We start from the raw sequence: 13,735 nt of genomic DNA on the forward strand, positions 1-13,735 counted from the left end.
ATAAATTATCACAATGTGGACATAATTCTATAGCAACCACCCAAACAGAGAGAGAATTATTACCAGCAACCTAGAACCACCCTTAGCCATTTTCCAACCTTTCTCTCTTCTTCCTCAAAATGACCAATTTCCTTACATTTAAGGCACTACATTAATTTTTCTAGTTAATGAGCTTTGTATAACTAGATTCATACGTAAAGTCTCTCAGTTCTTTTGCTTAATATCATGGTTATGAGATATGAGCATTTCATGGCAGTAGCTATAGTTCTTCCATTTTATTGCTGGTATATTATTTTATAACAATAAAAAAATTTATTTATTTACCCATTCTTAAAATACTTGGATAGTTTCCTTATCTTGGCTTGACAAACGGTCTTTCTATGATTAGAGTTATTCTTATTGGTGTCTTTTGGTGCACTTATGTCCTCATTTCTATTGATTAGATACCCGAGAGTGGAAATGCTGATCCATACGGTATTGGATATGTTCATCTTTGTAAATACCGCCAATTTTCCAAAGTGGTTGCAACAGTTTATACTACTCCGTTTCTAACATTTAATATCATCAGTCTTAGTTTTATCTCTTCCAATGGCTGTGAAGTAGTATGTCATTCTAAAATTTAATTGCATTTCCCTGATGACTGATAAGATTAAACACCTTTTCATATGCTTATTGACCATTTATTTACCTTCTTTCTTGAAACACTTGTTTAAGACTCTAGCCCATTTTTTTTATTCAAATATCTTTTTTATGAATAAAAATTGATCTATAGGTGTTTGTATCAGAGTTCTACCAGAGAAATGAGCCAGTAAACTCTCAAACCAAACTCACTTCCCTTAAGTAGATTCCGACTCGTAGAAACCCTAGAGGACAGAGCAGAACTGCCCCACAGAGTTTTCAAGGAGCACCCAGTGGATTTGAACTGCTGACCTTCTGGTTAGTAGCTGTAGCATTTAACCACTACACCACCAGGGTTTCCAATAAAAAAATTAAAAAAAAACTATTTCTCTACTTACCTATTTTATTGATTAATTGGAAGAAACTGGCTTATGCAATTGTGGGAGCTGACTAGACAAGTCTAAAATCTGTAGGACAGGCTGTCAGAAAGGGCAGGCTCGAATTCTTGGGGATGAGCTGAAGCTGCTAGGTTGTTGGCAATATTCTATGTCTCTATTTGGTTGGTTGCCACAGAATTGTGTCTACATTGTGATAATTTATATACTTGATAATCACAGGTGCAATTTCTTCAGGAAAGCCTCAATTCTGCTCTTAAGCCCTTTTAACTAATTGAATCACACCAGTCCAGATTATTTGCAGTAACCATCCTTACTTAAAATAACCTAATTATAGACTTTAATCACATCCACAAAATACCTTCATAACAACACCTGGATCGGTGTTTGAATAACTGGCAAGTATGGTCTGGTCAGGAGTCCCTGGGTGCCACAAACAGTCAAACAATTGACTACTAGCTGAAAAGTTGGAGGTTCAGCCCAACCCAGAGGTGCCTCAGTAGACAGGCCTGATGATCTCCTTTGAAAGGTTCCAAAAACCACCAAACCCACTGCCGTCGAGTTGATTCCGACTCATAGCGACCCTATAGGACAGAGTAGAACTGCCTTATAGAGTTTCCAAGGAGCGCCTGGCAGATTCGACTAACGACCTATTGGCTAGCAGCCATAGCACTTAAGCACTAGGTCACCAGGGTTTCCTTTGAAAGGTTACAGACTTGAAAATCCTACGAAGCAGTTCTATTCTGCAACAAATGTGGTTGCCATGAGTTGAAAACGACTCAAGAGCAACTAATGACAACCACCACCACAACAATATAGCCTAGTGAGGGCAGTGTTGGTTTGGTCATAAAATTCCCACCTTCCATGTGGGAGACCTGGTTTGATTCCCAGCCCATGGATCTCATGAACAACCACCACCCATTTTGTCAGTGGAGGCTTGTGTGTTGCTATTATGCTGAATAGGCTTCAATGGACCTTGACTGGACTAGGAAGAAAGGCCCAGTGATCCGCTACTGAAAATCGGCTAATGAAACCCCTATGGATCACAACAGTCCAATCTGGAACCAATCACAGGAATGGTGCAGGATCATTCTATTGTGCAAGTGATCACCATGAATCAAGGACCAACCTGACAGCAGCTAGCTGAAGTGACAACAGGCCTGGCCAAGTGGACACATGCAACTGACCCTCACAACTTTCTTTATATATTCTGGCTATTAGCCCCTGTGTGTTACAAGTAGCTTCTCTTATTTATCTGCTGTTAAACTCATCTACTGAGTTTATAGGTTCAGTTACTATATATTTCATATTTAATTTTTTTATTGCTTCTAGTTTTATCCTACAATTCTATGTTAAATACTGCATATCTTAACATCGATTTTAAATTCTCTTATTTTAAAATACGTGTTTAATGACTCCATTGTCTGGATCTCTTGGACTCTGTCTCTATTGCTATTTTTGTCTTGGTTTTAGGTCACGTCTTATCTTTGCACATGTCTCTTTGGTCCTGGATATCGCATATGAAGTATTACAAACAAATTTTGAGGCTATGGATGACCTTATCATCTTCGTAAGAGAATTTCCTTTTGCTTCTATTAGACAACTAAGCTAGCGTCATTAGCAATCTCAAGTCATGATAACCTATACAGGAATTGTTATTATTTGAAGCTGGGGTTCAGTCCCCATTAGAGCTGATCTATTCCTGTTGACGCTTATTCCTAGAATGTAGTCCTTGCAGGGTTCCAACCCAAATCCTGAGGGGAGTTACCAAAGTGCTTCTTTTTTGGAGGCTTGAAACTCCAATGTCTGTTCCCACAGTTTGCTAAAAGTTCTGCTCAGCTTTTTGGCCTCTTAGGTACTGGCTTCAGAATTTAATTGTTTTGTTAGGAAAGCAATGCTGAATGATGGGCTCAGGCTTCATACATCCTCCCTCTCCAGTGACTTTCTAATATGGTCTGAAAGAAACTAGTCCATCATTGCCAGAAGTGAAACTCTTTTACCAGGGTTTTTGCAATAACTTTGATCTCTTCTCTTTGGTATTTTTGTCATGACCTCAATTCATTTTGCATTCAGTGGTCAGGTTGAGTTTTCGAAATGTAAATTTGATCATAACTCACCTCATTGAAAGGAAATAGTCATGCTCACAAGGAGCTCTGGTGGCATGCTGGTTAAGTGCTTGGCTGCTAACCAAAAGGTTGGTGGTTCGAACCAACCAGCTGCTCTGTGGAAGAAAGAAGTGGCAGTTTGCTTCCATAAAGATTACAGCTTTGGGAACCTTATGGAGCAGTTCTACTCTGTCCTATAGGGTCCCTATGAGTTGGAATTGATTTGACAGCAATGGGTTTGGTCTGAGTTTGAGTCATACTTCCAGGAAAATACTCAGAAAACTTCAGAACAAAAGAATACATACACTTTACCCCTATGAAATTAGTATTTTGGCATAACCTAGCCCAGTATAGAGAATTCGGGCTTAATTATCTAGTGCTGCTGTAACAGAAATGTTCCATATGGGTGACTTTAAAGAGCAGAAATTCATTTTCTTACAGTTCTAGGGGCTAAATTCCAAATGAGGGTCTCAGCAGTGTCAATACCTTCTGTGAGCTTCTCTCCTGCTTTCTGGTGTCAGTGACCCACAGCATTCATTTGCTTGTAGATGATTCTCTCGTCGCTTTTACCCTGTGTGTGTCTCCGTGCCTATCCAGGTCTTTTTAGAATTCAGAAGTTTAGGATCCATCCTACATTTGCATGATCTCAACTAATTGATTTTATTACATTAGATTGCATTATGGAAAGTGATTGTGCTACATTACATGTTAGGTAATTATATTATGGAAGATAATCTGTTCTACCCAAGGCCAATTGATATAATAACATGTAACTACTACATGACAGCAACTAGATTAGTATTTTGTCAAACTGGGTACCATATCTTAGCCAAGTTGACACATAAAATTAACCATCACAAACTGGTTTGATTTGGAGCTTATAGGAGAGTTATGAAGCTCACCCATTAAAATACCCCCAAAGCTTATAGACAAATCTCCTGGAATTGCCCTTGGAACATATTAGGCATATAATAAACCTTAGTTCTTTCCACACGAGTGCTCCTTGGTAATCATTTTCTGCCAGTATAACATCTTACTGGGATCTGATGCAATTCAGCTGACAACCCTTGTTCAATACATTTATTTCTTATGTCCAGCTCTAACTTTATGACTGCGTGCTTGACAGTCCTCTCTACCCTTTTCAACTCTCATGAGTTTCCATGCCTATGTCCTTATCCAGCTTTCCCAGACAATGCTCTCTACTTTTAACCGCTCAGAAATGACATCTTTCTTCATTAATCATCCTGAGACCTGCCTAAGAAGGAAACAAATGGTTCTCATCCTATCCATAATCCTGGCTGAAATCATAGAATTACAGACTTTAAACCTTAAAGAAATATTAAAAATCACTTAACCTTATTTCTCTTGTTTCACAAACCAAACCTCAGGAAGCAAAAATGGAGCCAAAACTCAGAGTGCAATGCTTTTTAAACATTAACCTATGCTGGTGTCCATTAAAGACCTTTATAAATTGATGCCTGAGGTTGATTCCCAACCTCATAAGTTCTAAGATCACAGAACCTGTCAATTTTCCTTCAAGTAAAAATAATGTTAGAGGCAAGGCAGACCAATGATTCTGGACTGCGAAAGTATAAATAGGCAAACCTCCAAGAATCCTGTTAATGCAAGAGCTCAGTGCCATTGACTCTACTTGGATTCCAGGCTATTAACCTGTGTTTGTGCCCTTCAAACAGTCTCCAACCTACTACTGCATATGTGTGCCTGATGTGGTCGTGCCTGGTCTTTGGGACTGCTGCCACCTTGCTGTCTCCAGACTCTCTGTCCTTGTCATGTCTTGACCTCTTTACTCCACTCCACTCTGACTGCTACTCTTATGTCATATGGCACAGAATAAGATGGGGAAAAGAGGAAAAAATAGGCCGGAAGAAAACTAAAGTGAAACAGGATAGTTTAGAGGTTAAAAGTATGGCTTGAAATCCCTGCTGTATGTTTTCCTATTGGGGAGCATGCTATTTAACCTAGCTGTGGCTTGGTCTCCTCATGTGCAAAGAGGGGGTAATAACAAGCTCTGCCTCACTGAGTTGTTGTGAAGATCAAATTACCAAGGTTTTTCAGGCCCTACAACTTTGGTTGGAAACCCTGGTAGCACAGTGGTTAAGAGCTATGACTACTAACCAAAAGGTCGGCAGCTCAAATCCACCAGGCACTCCTTGGAAACTGTATGGGGCAGTTCTACTCTATCCTGTAGGGTCGCTATGAGTCGGAATTGACTCAAAGGCAACGGGTTTGGTTTGTTTTTTTATACCTTTGATTGGAGCTCTGGTGGCATAGTGGTCAAAAGCTACAGCTACTAATCAAAAGGTTGGCAGTTCGAATCCATGAGCTGCTCCTTGGAAACCCCATGGGGCAGTTCTACTCTGTCCTTTAGGGTTGCTATAGCATTGCTATAGGGGGGTTGCTATGAGTCAGAATTGACTCAATGGCAATGGGTTTTCTTTATTTTTTAGTACTTTGATCATGGCCTCGTTTTAGTTCCCCATTAGCCCATAATGCCCCAAGCATTGGTCCTCGTTTTATTTCTTTAAGTCACACATTCCAGTCTTCCCTCTCAGTACAGAGCCCACGTCTAGCTGACACCTGCCCTGCCTCCACTCATGTCTCCTCCTCAGAGCCATCTGCCATGACTCTCCTAATCAAATGTGGCTCTTTCTGCAATTTCCCATCATTAAATTCCATTCATTATTTCTAAAGCACCATATTTTAAGTTGAATTTTATACTTGTTTGCTTGTTTTGCTAGTTATTGGCTCTCTTTCACAAGACTCCATGCTCTGTTTGAAGCCAGGGGTTGTATCTTTTTTTTTTTTTAACTGATCCCAGAACACAGTAGAGTGCTCGGCCCCAAGTCAGTGCTCAATATATATCTGTTGATTGGCACATGTTGAATGTTCAGTAAATGTTAGCTTTTATTAAGTGACTTGATGAGCAAGGGGACTTAGCACCCAAATGTCAACACCTAAGTGTACCTCTGTATGCTGGGAAAGGTTAAAACAAGAGTTAACTCAGGAGGTACTGAACTTAGCTGAGTGAAGTTTCTTGGAGGCTTCTGGCCTTGAGCCGAACCATCAGGAGCGTATTAGAAGAAATTATTTTATAATAATTGGCTATAAAGAGATTACAGAAATTATTTAATATATAAAGTAATGTCACATTTTCAACAGGTGCTCTTTTCACAACCTTACTCAACTTTTCGTCTTAATTTAGATGTCTTTTTCTCTATGGACCCTTTGCAGACTATGAGGCAGGGCTAGATTGTCCATCATCAGTTCACCCTTAGCATTTTTTCCTCAGGGCCTGTTAGTGTGAACGTTAATGCATGTCACTTTCTCCCTCAAGAGACTGAGGGTTCTTTGAGGGGAGAAGACCTAATTTACTCTGGTATAAAAGACATAATAAATATTTATAATGAGAAAGAGAGGAAAAAAGAACAGGAAAGAGGCAGGGAAGGAGGGAAAAGTAAGAAAGAGACTTCGACACAAAGAGAAACAGTGAGAGGGAGACAGAGAGAGAAGAGAGAAACCTTTACCAATGAAGGGACGAATTCATAGAAAGCAACTTTAAAGTCTTTTGCTGTTTGTTTGAAGGTTTATACATATTCACAATCTCTTAAATTAGTGTTTCGTCAGTAAGATTGTCCTATCAGGAATGTACATTTTTTGATAAACGTAAATGTGATTATGGTACCATGTTTTTAAGAAACACCTCCTCCTAACCTTTGTTATTAGCCACATTATGGCAAGACAATATTCGGGGCTGATGGCCTTTTAAGGTATGTGATCTCTTTTCTCTGGATAGTTTGAAAACTGTTAGGTGATAGTCTGGCCTGGGTGCTATCTATCTCTGAGTTCCAGACTCACGGAGAGTGTAAACTTCTATACAGCATTCATTAGTTTAAAAATCTTTCTGAGAACCTACTATGTGAACGATACTGAGCACTGTTCACTGTGTTAGAATTAAAACCACCCTCGCAAAAAAAGGAAACTATTTGCCTTGGAGTCAATTCACACTTACAGTGAGTAGCCAGGTCACAGGAGAACTTCGCTCCACGGGGTATTCAATGACCTGTTTTTCAGAAGTAGATCACCAGGTGTTTCTTCCAAAGTGCCACAGGGTAGACTTGAGCTGCCATTCTTTCGGTTAGCAGCCAAACACTGCAATACTCAGAGCCTTCAATTTTAGAGAAAAAGGGGTATTAAAAATGGTCAAAATATTTCCCTTCATGGTGTTTCTATTTTAATGGGAGAAAGGCAATAAAACAGGTACAGAGTCTGTTCACCTGTATCCATCAACCCCACTACTCATTTCTGGCTGTCAGGATTTCGGTTTTATCTTGTCTTTGGATAGCAGTCACTGGATATGCCGTCTTGAAAAATCTGTAAACCCTGGTGGCGTAGTGGTTGAGCACTACAGCTGCTAACCAAGAGGTCAGCAGTTTGAATCCACCAGGCGCTTCTTGGAAACTCTTTGGGGTGGTTCTACTCTGTCCTATAGGGTCGCTATGAGTTGGAGTCAACTCGACGGCAGTGGGGTTTTTTGTTTGTTTGTTTGTTTGTTTTGTTTTTTATCAATAGTAGCCACATGAAACACGATAATGTTTTTGTTATGTGGGATATTGTTTAGAACTTTCTTAAGTTTTACATAATATCCCTTTTATAAAGATTCATAGGAGAAATCCTCCTCTCATTGCAAGGCCAGGAAAAGCGGTACTTTTCAAAAGCAATTAGTATATTTTTATGTTATGGATTCTATGAATGTCTGAATTGATTTTGTCCTTCATTTACTTTTGGTTGCTACTAATTTCAGAGGTGAATCTGTAATGGCCCATATTTTAGGTATTACGAGGTGCTTTCTGTCACTAATTTCAGTGTACGGATTACCGAAGCTTGTTCAGCCTTTTTGTCCTTATTTTTCTAGCACTTTGTTCTCATCTATATTTATTATGTTGCACTTATTTTCACATATCATCGTGAATCTCTCTCTCTTTTCCAAAAAAGATGGGGTATTGTGTTAACTAGGTATTGACTTTATCTAAGGATATAAGAGCCCCAAGAAACAATTGCTAAAGAGGCTGACATAACTGATTGCCTTAATGTTCTTATTGCAAATAGAATTCCGGAAGTTGGTAATTATTGCTTTAGTTCAGTGGTTCAAAAGTTATATGGCTGAATTTTCTGCACTTTTCTTGACCGATCACGTGTGGTCACTTTATGGTTACAATATGGCTGCATCACCTGCAGCATTCTACCTGCTTCCAGACAAGAAGAAGAGGAATGGGTAGGACGAAAAGCACATGGCATTTAAGTCAGGCTTTTTTAATGAGATTTCCCAGAAATCAACCCACTGACTTCCACTCTTATGTAATTGGTCAGAACTGTATCAGATGACCGTCTCTGATTATTTTCTTTTTGTGATGGCCACTTAGACACCCAGATAAAACTTCTGTTAGTAAGGAAGGAAGGGAAACTGATATTGCGTAGACAAACAGCAGTCTTTGACATAGGTGTAAATACATAAACAACCTCATTTTTCTCTGTGCCCATGTAATGTGTCATAATAAAAAATTTAGCATTTGCATAGCACTTTAAGCCTTTTCAAGTGATTTTATATATGTTTCCTCAGCTTTATATTAGTTTGCTATATTTTCCTACTAAATCACTGGAAATATTTGTCACTTCCTATAACTAAAAAATGGGAATTTTCATTCAAATGATTGATGATGTGGTTTTATGTATTTCTCCTTGTTATTTATATAATTTCTTTAACCCGATTTCCTTCTGATATTTTTCCACCACTAGACTAGATATTAATTTGACAAAATTTGCTAAAACCTCTTACAAATGCCATAAATCCCATTAGGAATTCATTATTCAAGATACAAAATAGAATGTGTTTTATGGAGCTTTTAACAGAGTCTGTAAGCCTGAGGCAATGGCTTCAGGTTTTTGCTCTAAATAGGGGGCCATTCCTGCTATTATCCTGATTTCCCACCACTTCCAGCAACTGCCAACACAATTTATTGCCAAATAGAGAAGTATTTGTCACAGAAAATGGGTACTAAATGAAAAAAAAAAAAAAAGAGAGAGAGAGAGAGAACCCAGTTTTCCTTGATTTCTTTTCAATAAAAACCTTGAGGTAATGTCTGGGTATTTTTTATTTTCTTCTTCCTCTCCTCTTCTCTCTTTTTCCCTTCTAATAAGTTATCAGGATTTGACAATTGAAAAAAAAAATTTACTCTCAGATATTTTTGTTTCTATGCGTATAGCTATCATTGTACTTAGTCCCTGAGTAACTGTGGACTTTCCCAATCTGATCTGCTTGTCAAGTCTAGTTCTTCTACCTGTGGTCTTTATAGCGGCTGGCATGTTTTCCTACAAATTCCATTTATCATGCTGTCCTTCTCCAGAAGAAAAGAATGACTACCTTTGGAACATATTTTAACCCTAAGCTTATATGATTTCAACTCTCTAAAAACTTAAATTTGTACTACCTAATTCCTGTCAATCTTGGACTCTCTTTTCAAATTTTTAAAAACACTTGTAATTTCACTGCATTTTAAAAGCCTATATTTCTTACTCGAAATGAGTGAAACTATATGCCCTATTTCTTTTCTCATCCTCAATTTGTGTTATTATTCTTTTTTTTCCTACTGGAATGCTGACTAAAGGTAATTTTTATTTAAGTAAGTTTTATATATTTATTGAAGTCCTTAATAAATTAGTATGTGTAATACATGAATTGGTCTCCCTTTTAACAGTGTTTGACATATTAAGATACTGGGCTTATTTAATGGCAAATCTCATATTTAGAAAGGGCTTTACATTCAACAACTAACTTTTGTTTCAGGCATAAAATGCACACGAAAATAATCTTAATTTTTTTTTACTATCAGGAGAATTTGTGAATATATGAATTCTCACATGCACTTTATTGGTCATTTGGCCTTTGTGTTTTAATTTTTTTGTCAAATATTTGGGCAATTATATTTCATTTGTCAGTCCTCAATATTCTGTAATCAAAAAGGATATGATTCTTAGTTCATCCATACAGAAAATAGTTAAAGTAATATTTCATTAATTTGGAAAATATAAATATTGTTATTAAAATTCTTAAAATATTTAACATAGTGCCTCATATAACTCTAAACCCCAACCTCTTACCTTCAAGTTGATTCTGACTTATAGAAACCCTATAGGACCGGGCAGACTTGCTCCATGCGGTTTCCAAGGCTGTAATCTTTCTTCTGTGGAGCCGTTGGTGGGTTCAAACTGCCCACCTTTTGGTTAGCAGTGAGCACTTACCCACTGTGCCACTGGGGCTCCTTCACATATAACAAGTGTTCAGCAAATATCAAAAAAACCAAGCTCACTGCCGTCGAGTCGATTCCGACTAATAGCGACCCTATAGGACGGAGTAGAACTGCCCCGTAGAGTTTCCAAGGAGAGCCTGGTGGATTCGAACTGCTGACCTCTTGGTTAACAGCCATAGAACTTAACCACTACGCCACCAGGGTTTCCATTCAACAGATCGCATATGTATATTTGTGCATATCCCTTTATCCATTTTTATATGTAGCAGAACACTACTAGCTCAGCCATAAGAAAGAGGCGGTGGGATGCAGACATTACCTAAGATTATTGTTTGTTTGTTTGTTTTTATTGTTTAGAGATGGGAGAAAGACGATGCCATCAAAGCATCAGTATCTTCCCGGGTATCTAGCAATGTTCTAAGCAAAATTTTGACAGATTATGTAGTGTATTATTTACTGTACATCTAATTAAAATTAGTTTCATTTCTCAAAACATTATAATATGTACAATTATTTATCTGACTTGCCTTTAAGACATGGTTCTGTTTGCTACTATTCATACTACAGACTCACTTGAGAGTTTTAAGAGAAATGTTTAAACCAGTGTATTTAATATAATTAAACTTAGGTATCTTAGGGCCTCATTTGCTCATTTTAAAATGAGGAGTAAAAATAGTACTTAATTTGTGGCGTGAGTGGGTTTTTTTTGTTCGTTTGTTTAGTACATATATTCGGAAACTGTGGTGGCACAGTGGTTAAGAGCTATGGCTGCTAACCAAATGGCTGGCTGTTCAAATCTGCCAGGTGCTCCTTGGAAACTCTATGGGGCAGTTCTACTCTGTCCTGTAGTGTCGCTATGACTCAGAATTGACTCGACAGCAAGGGATTTGGTTTGGTTTTTTAGTACATCTATCAAGGAGTGCTGGTGGGTCAATGGTTAAACCCTTGGCTGCTAACTGAAAGATTGGCAGCCCCAACCCCACGAGAAAAAGATGTGGCAATCTTCTTCTGTGAAGATTACAGCCTAGGAAACACTGTGGGGGCAGTTGTACTCTGTCTTATAGGGTCGCGATGAGTTGGAATTGGCTCCACGGCACACAACAGTCATGTATCATTACATATGTTTTTAATATCTAAACCAATCGTAAATATATACTCTGAACATTCCTATTGTGAGTAACCCCTGAATTATGAAGGTTTTTTAAAAATAAACTTTTTATTTTAGAATAGTTTTTGATTTACAGAAAGGTTGCAAAGATTGTTCTCACACATCCTATATCCAGTTTCCCCTATTATTAATATACTACGTTAGTTCGGCACATTTACAACAAAAAATTATCGATACATTATTGTTGTGTTGTTGTTAGGTGCTATTGAGCTAGCTCCAACTCATAGCGCCTTACGTGTAACAGAACAATTATTGTTAGGTGTGAGCCCATTGTTGCAGCCACTGTGTCAGTTCATCTCACTGAGGGTCTTCTTCTTTATCGCTGGCCCTCTACCAAGCATGATGATGTCCTTCTCCAACAATTGGTCCTTCCTGATGACATGTCCAAAGTAAGTAAGTCTCACTACTGTTGTTTCCAAGGAGCTTTCTTGCTATACTTCCTCCAAGATTGATTTGTTAGTTCTTCTGGCAGCCCATGGCATATTCAATATTCTTTGACAACACCACAATTCAAATGCATTGATTTTTCATCTGCCCTGCATTTTCATTGTCTGACTTTCACATGCATATGAGGCAATTGAAAATATCTGGCTTGGGTTAGGAGTGCCTTAGTCATCAAATTGACATCTTTGCTTTTTAAGATTTTAAAAGGGATCTTTTGCAGCAGATTTGCCCAATGAAATATGTCATTTGATTTCTTGACCACTGCTTCCATGGACGTCAAAAGAAGGAAAAAAAAAAAAAAAAGACAATGAACAAAAAACAAACTCTTTGCTGTTGACTCAATTCTGACTTGAGGTGACCCCACGTGTTACAGTAGAACTGATCTCCACAGGGTTTTTTTTTGGCTGTGATCTTTAGGAAATCAGATCACCAGGACTTTTCCTACTGTGCTTTTCTGTTAGCAGCCAAAAGCAGACTGCACCACCTAGGGACTTTTTACAAATTTTTTAAAATCCATACTTTATTTACTTAATGTAGTTTTTCCAGGATCCCACCCAGGATACCACATTACATTTAGTTTTCAGGTCCTCTGAGCCTCCCCTTGGCTGTGACCCTTCCTCAGTCTGTCTTTGGCTTTCGAAGGCCTTGACAGTTTTAATGAATGCTGTACAGGATTTTTGTAGATGTTGGGATATCTCCTATCTCATGATTAGACTCGGGTTATGGGCTTTTGGGAGGAAGACTCCGGAGGTAAAGTGCCATTTTCATCACATCATATCAAAAGCCCATTCTATCAACTTGATTTATCAGTGGTGATGTCTACCTTGATTACCTGGCTGAGGTGAAGAATTTTTCTTTCTTAAAAAGTAAAACAAAACAAAAACAAATAAACAAAAAAAAAAAAACCACTAAAGAGTACAGTGTTCCTGTTTAATGTTTTTTGTTGAAAATGATTAATTTTCTCATTCTTTAGGTTTAACACAAGGAGTTAAGACTAACTTTTAAGTAATAGCTTTATCTATAGACACTCTTTTTCTAAATGAAATAGCTTCAGAATTTTCAAAAGAAAATATATTACTTAGCAGTTAATGCCCAAGTTATTGTCATTGTGTAACTAAGGCGTTCAGGACAAGGATGATGACTCAAAACACATTTACTAAAATGTAGTTGAAGAGTTATCTCCATCTTCAGTACTCTGTTGCTAAAACATAGAATGGAGATGCTTAGTTTAAAAAGCATAACCCCTAAGTAAGTGCCCCTTTTAATGTCCCTTTTTAAAACGACAGAAAGATTCCTTTCACAGCAAGACTCCTGGAGCTGCTGACTGACTGGGATGGCACAGACGCCTGAAGTCTGCAGACTCCACCACTTTCACTTCCCAATTTGTTTTAAGGTGCCCTGGTGGTGCAGTGGTTAAGAGCTAGGCAGTTAATCAAAATGTCTTTTTAAAGGAAACTTGTTGGCACAGTGGTTAAGGATTCAGGATGTTAACTGATAGGTGGGTGTTTCAAACCCATCAGGCCTCTGCAGGAGAAAGTTGTGGCAGTCGGCTTCCATAAGGAAGGAGACTCTGGAAGTAGGGATGCAAACTTTAAAATTAATTCAGTAATCCACATGAGAGATAATGACATCCTGAACCATTCTGTGTCAGAACAAAGACTAGTCACAGCAAAAAGTATT

The sequence above is a fragment of the Elephas maximus genome, chromosome 12, assembly GCF_024166365.1.
Source record: "Elephas maximus indicus isolate mEleMax1 chromosome 12, mEleMax1 primary haplotype, whole genome shotgun sequence".
In the NCBI taxonomy this organism is placed as follows: Eukaryota; Metazoa; Chordata; class Mammalia; order Proboscidea; family Elephantidae; genus Elephas; species Elephas maximus.